Source organism: Beta vulgaris, chromosome 6 (assembly GCF_026745355.1).
Source record: "Beta vulgaris subsp. vulgaris cultivar EL10 chromosome 6, EL10.2, whole genome shotgun sequence".
Classification (NCBI taxonomy): domain Eukaryota; kingdom Viridiplantae; phylum Streptophyta; class Magnoliopsida; order Caryophyllales; family Amaranthaceae; genus Beta; species Beta vulgaris.
Genome location: NC_079207.1, coordinates 24,789,563 through 24,796,083, shown reverse-complemented (window position 1 = coordinate 24,796,083; position 6,521 = coordinate 24,789,563). Strand labels below are relative to the sequence as shown.

At 39.1% G+C, this 6,521-nt stretch overlaps 1 long non-coding RNA gene across 1 annotated transcript; it reads left to right on the top strand.

Annotated features, from left to right (window-relative positions):
- The first annotated feature begins 5,635 nt into the window (after positions 1 to 5,635).
- On the top strand, positions 5,636 to 6,321 carry LOC104896842 (uncharacterized). The gene is made up of 3 exons (XR_008969717.1): positions 5,636 to 5,720; positions 5,959 to 6,015; positions 6,049 to 6,321. It is a non-coding gene; the product is annotated as an uncharacterized LOC104896842 (long non-coding RNA).
- The last annotated feature ends 200 nt before the right edge of the window (positions 6,322 to 6,521 follow it).

Sequence of the window (6,521 nt, the reverse complement as noted above, 5' to 3'; positions counted from 1 at the left end):
TATTGTTGTACCGGGAAAAAGAAGTATCCTTGGCATTGGCGATGTTGATGATGAGGAAGAGTATGATGCTTTTGAGGACAGCCCGCCTTTCATCAATCCCAAAATTGATGTAACACCGAACACACGATGCAGATGTCGACACAAATTATATGCGTGTAGATCACACGGAAGGGATACTTGTCGATTCCTGAGAATGATATATTCACGAGGTATTATATGTACAAGTTTATGAATGTCTTTTATTACTTGAGAGTTATAGTGGTCTATTTTGTTTTTCCTGATTTCAAACCATTATTGTTATTATTAATTAAAGTTGAACATAATTGGCCTAAGAGAGTTCTAAATGTCTTATATTCAAGGTACCTTCAGTTTTATTGATACCGTTCTCTGTTGTCTGTGTGCAACTTCAATTTCCTGATCCTGCAAGTTGTCATTTGGTAGCCCTTTTATGGTAATCTTGGGGGGTTTCTTTGTGCTAATACTTCCTTTTCTTTAGTTATATGATTATATCTGGTTCTTGTTTATGTTTTAGAAGACTTCTTTTAAACTCTTTGATTTTGAAATAAGCTGTTTTATATGTTCAGGACTTTTTATCCTCTTTCACTCTGTAACTTGTGTTTATTGTTTAACGAGTTCTTTCCTTTCTTATTTACCATGATCTAGAAAGATTTGTGCTGTTAACTACTTCATTTATTTTTATATTACATTCTATTTGAATATTTTTACCGCGATGATTGATTTTTCTGATCAAACATGTTCACTCAATGTTCTCTCCACTTCATGGTTTGAAATATATTTGACTTAATGACTCTGTTGTCATTGGGCAGTCCTTCCTCCCAATCCATTCTACTTATCGTCATATGTTTGTTCAATGGTCACTAATGTATTTGCAAATTATGTGTTAGGAACCAATCCCTGTTACACAACTTGTCCGGGAAACTGCTGCAGTTATGCAAGAATTTACTCAATCAGGGTAAGATTTTTTCTTGGGCTACTGTTTACGCCAATTACAGTTTTGATGATTTCGTTATGAAATACTACCTCTGTTTTTATTGAGGTTTAGAAGGATAGGATAATGGGAGCCATCCTACCAACAACACAATAATAAGTCCATCATATTGCTTGAGTTTATTATTCTTGCTCTATATTCTCTCATTTTTGTCTCTTCCACTACCACTTCTTGTAAGTATCTTAAGGAGTAGATTTGATTTAGCACTAAAAGTACCTGCCACTGGGATGAAGCAAGCTGAACTCTTGGTCTGATGGATCTCACATACCTGTAAGCGTCCTCAGGAGTCATTTGCTTATGTTGCACCTGCACAAGATAAGCTGATATTAGAACCAAAGGTATGTCTAGAAGCCATTCCATCAACTGAGTACTAGTAGACTAAAGCCCAGACCAGGTAAATAGGACGATTGTGGTGCTACGACCACGACCAGCTTTACAGTGTACATAAGTTGTCCAACCACGAGACGCATTTCCTTAAAAAAAAAACATGTAAATGTGTCAGTACAATATTACAATCACTAGAAAATTCAGTACAGTAACTGATTTCACAAAGTATCAAGCAGTATCAACAACTAAAATAAATTTCTACCACAGAATGATGTGCAAGTCACAAGCAGCAACTACAGTTAAAAGTTTCCGCCAGCATATAACATTATTATTAACTTAGTCTTAATCCAAGCACAAAGCACAAATGGTTAAAGCACAAACCAGCAAAACCATCTCCCCCACAAAGATGAAAGAAGATACAAGGAAGAGGACAGAAAAAACTTGAATTAAAGAACTTACTATGGTTTTAAGTAAAAGATCTTTTAGATAATAGTATTGAATGACAGATTATTGAATGTGGTTACATACAATGACAAAAGCAAACATATGATGGCAGAAACTTTCTACTTCATTAAGTTTCCACTAGCTTTCTTTTCACCTAAATTGTTTACTTGTATTTTTTAATAGTCTATTGTTGTATGTAGTATACTGGAACCATAACTCTCAGTCCTTTTTTTTAAACTAATGTCTATTACCTCTTTGTGCAGAAGCTAATCTCACATTAGACATTCAAGATGACAGATTATGAGAAATATAGAGAAAAGAGGATAGCGGAAAATAAATTGAAAATGCAAGAAATGGGGATTTATTCTGCAGCATATCAAACTCAATCAAGAAAGGGCACAAAACGCAAATGTAGGAGTAAGGAGGATGATATTGAGAATGATGAAATGGAGCATGATGATGATGCCGAGTATGATCCAGAGATGGAGGAGGATAAAGGTGAGATGGAAGAGGATAAAGGTGAGGAGGAGATGGTGTCAGCTCCTCAAGCTCAAGGCCGCTTACAAGTGTGTACCGCAAGTGAAATTGTGAGTCACAATCCAAAAAAGAAAAGAGGGCGAGGTCCCACAAAAGGACTTAAAAACAAGGAACCCATGCACCTTGAATACGATAAATTTGGTCAACCATGTGGTAAGTGGCGTCATATGTATGGGCAACAAGTTGGTCTTTGCATGCGCAAACTTTCCATTTTGACAACATGGACAGAGGTGCAGGAGGGTATGAAGAAGGCATTGTGGGAAGATACAGTGGTAAGTGTATAAGAGTTCACAAGTATTTGGCTGCATTTTATAACATACTTTTTATGCAACTTTTTTGTTTTTCTTTTTGTAGAATTTATTTCATATTGAACCTGATGAAGCCAAGAAGGAAGTATGTTTATCAGCTGTTGCAGAGAGATTTAGAGACTTCAAGACAAAGCTAGTGAGTGGATGGATCACTTTAAGAAGAAAAAGAACCAAGTCTAAGAAGTTGACAGAAGAATGGAAAAGGAGAATGAAGAAGAAGAAAAGGAAAATGAGGAGGGAGGGGAGAATGAATAGGCATCGGAAAAGCAGCAAGGACCGGTGGAGTTGCCTTATGAGATATGGGATCATATCACAAAAGAGGATTGGGAAGCATTTGTTGCCCAAAAAACTACTCCGAAAGCAGTTGTAAGTTTTTATATCATATTTTCAACTCTGTTTAATAAGGTTTATAGTTAGAATTTCACCTCCTACATTAAGTCGCATATAAATAGTTTTGCCATAGAATCTCCATCAGGAAGTTGTTTAACATTTAAAAGATCTCCAATCCAAATGGTACATCCATCATGTACTGCTGTAGGCATAAGCAGTTTCATGATCAATTGTTAAGCCTACCACTGATTAGCCTAATAAGTCAGATGTTAAGATCCTACAGCTAGATTCTACACAATGGCTTTCACCTTATTGGCTCATTATTATTATTTTTCTGTTATGTAACCTGCTTAGGCTAACGAGTACAATTTCTTGAATTACTAAGCCAATTATGCAAAACATTAGCCTCATTATAAAATGATGTCTTAGAGAAGTGTCTTGATGTGTCTGCTGTGTCAACTTTACACCATCATTTAATTCAAACACGTCTCTCTTAGCCAGGTTCTCAGCCATGCCTGGTGCATAACCAATGCCCCTGAGCTGTTGTTGCTTCTCGAAATCATCTGCACTACATATGTGAAGATCATCAGCATTCTTAGGCATCCTTGAGCTTGTGCCAGCTGGCGCATGCACAGTAGCCTTTCAACTGGTTGTCTGGTTCCAACTGAGTTGCATTCTTGCTGTTTGCTGTAGCGACCATAAGCACTATAGCCAGAATCAACTAGATCAATATGAACGTTATAATTGGAGTTATTTTCAGCTACACTTTTGATCTGTCTGCCGTTATTGCCGCTGCTGGACTGTTTCCAGTTCATTAAAAGTGAATTTGGCATGAGACTTATAGTTTAATGATACTCATGGGTCACATAAGTGTCACAGATGAATCTACAAGCATAATTTTTGTTTTTGTATATGAAAGCTGACTATTGGAGCATGTTCAAGTATAATTGGTAGCTGACCGTAAAACTGTCTAACAGATGGATTACCTCCCTCCACAGTCCACACACACAAATGAACCAAAAAAAAAAAGAGAGAGAGAAAGAGAATGAGAGAGAGGAACTAAAAGGCAAATTGTCTCTAGTGAGCAGATTAATTGCACTGTTTTTAATCATACTTGATTACCGCTTGGATGAATTGTGGTGGCATGTATATATAGTAGGTATTTCAGACACTTAGCGTATTTCCACCCTCCTGCCAGCCCCCCTGCCATCCCCACTGCCAGCCCCCCTTCCACCCTCTTGCCAGCCCCTTGCCAGCCCCCTTTCCACCCTCCTGCCAGCACCCCTGCCATCCCCACTGCCACCCTCCTGCTAGCCCTCATGCCAGCCCCTTTCCACCCTCCTGCCAGCCCCTCCACCCCCTGCCAGCCCCCTGCCACCCCCTGCCACCCCCTTCCACCCTCCTGCCAGCCCCTGCCAGCCCCCTTTCCACCCTCCTGCCAGCACCCCTGCCATCCCACTGCCACCCTCCTGCTAGCCCTCATGCCAGCCCCTTTCCACCCTCCTGCCAGCCCCCTGCCACTCCCTGCCAACCCCCTTTTAACCCCCTGCCACCCCCTTCCATCCCCCCGTACATTTATGAAAATTTGTTTGTTACCTTTTATTTATAAATTTTAATATTGATCCTAAGGAAAAGCGCACTAAAGCTTATATAAGTTCAAGCAAGAAGAAGTTTATCATCATATGGTCTAAACTTATGAGAGAGTAGAAAGGGGTGGCTTCACGTAGATGGTTTTTACCCGAGCATTAGCTCATCATCGGGGGGAACTTCTAGCTCTACAATTACGACAAAGAAGATTGATCGAGTTGCCGATTGGTATTGTTCACTTCATAGTCGAGATGCAAGTGGGAGAAGAAAACCATTTCTGATCCGGGAACGAAGAAGATAGCCGATGCTGTGGTTAGTATTTAGTGTCACTTCATTTGAATTTAGTTTTCAGTTTACAACTAACCGTTTTCTTATGTGTTCTTTCTTTCACTAGCTTGGATGAAAGCACAAAGAGGTTGGAGGTGAGTTCGTTCCCAAAGTGAACAAGGATGCCTTATATATGGTACTAGGTAAGGATCATGATGGACGCGTGAAAGGGAAAGGAGGGGTACGACTAGGCTTGAAAAAAGCTTACGGTGAAGAGTACTCGGCAACAAGATCAAGCTCAATTTCTAATGCATCACAAGATATGGAGCGCAAAATGAAATCTGCAATAGAGGAGCTTGAGAAGAGATGAAAATCAATTCAATGCCATCTTGGAGCACATGGGATTACCTAGCTTTGACGAGCGCAAATCACTCCAGGAGACAAATTAAGCCAACAAGATCCTGAGACACTAGAGAGACACCTAGAGAAGTACCTGGTTCGACACCTAATCCTCCACTACTTGATCCCCCGGTACCTAATTTAGAGGTAAATAAAGAATTACTTTTTCAGTTTCTTTTCTGACAATATATATTATATCATGTTGTTAAAGTTTGATTTAGTCAATTATGGTTTAAATAGGAGGAGACACATTGTGATCTTTTACTTCCCAAATCAAAAGAGGTGAGTTGGTTGTGGTAGCTTATGGTCGGGCACAACCATCGAGAGTGGGCCAAACATCGCATTGTTGCCGGTAGCAGATTTTTATTTTAATGTGTCCGTAGACACCATTATATGTGGATTTGAAGATTTCCACTGCCGGTCCCTAGGCGGATTGGAGCCTCTTTGTTCTCAATGACGCAGAGGGTAGTTTTGTGATATGGCCACGTGCTTGGGTGCGATTTACAGATGAGGTAAAATATATGTGACTAAGCATGATGATAGTGATTTAAAAGTTTTGCCCAACTCAAAAATATATGCACATTGTGAGGTTTGTAGTTTTTTCCTTTATCTGTTCAATTTGTTGTTTATAATCATCATACGCTTTATAGCTATTTTATTTCCTCTCCTTTTCTCTTTACAATAAAACTGGCATGAAAACATACCAAATGATATTTTCAACTATGTTTTTTTGTGTCTTTTTCTAAATAGGCTTTGCAGAAAACAAAAAAGGCAAAAAATGTGAAGAATTTGGATGTGAACAAAGAGGTTTCGCAAGGAAACCATTCAAAATCGAATGAGGTGGGCTCAAAAGCTAACAGTAACAAGGCGGAATCACAACCTATTCCTGCAATTGTAGGAAAGATTTCATCCAAGGGCTCATCTCCTGATGCGACACCAAAAGGAACGCCACTTGTGAGTGAGCAAGTGATCCAATCTCTTAGCAAGTCATGTCTTTGGCTACATGCTCGGTTAGCAACTTGCCGATTCTTCCCCAATAAAGGTGGATTTGGAGAAGTCTCAATTCCACTACCTAGGTGAAGATTCAGCTACTTGGGTATATAAAGTGGATATTCGGGAATTCCTTGTGGAGCGATGTTAAATATATCATATTACAAGTCTTCATGAGGTTATATATAATTAAAGTAACTACTTCAATTTTTTATTGTGGTTGTGGTTTTCATTCTAACTTTACTTGATTATTTTTTAGTGCACTTTACGAAGATTTACTTGGATGTGATTCTGTTTCGAAAGTTGGGTGGTTATGTCCACAA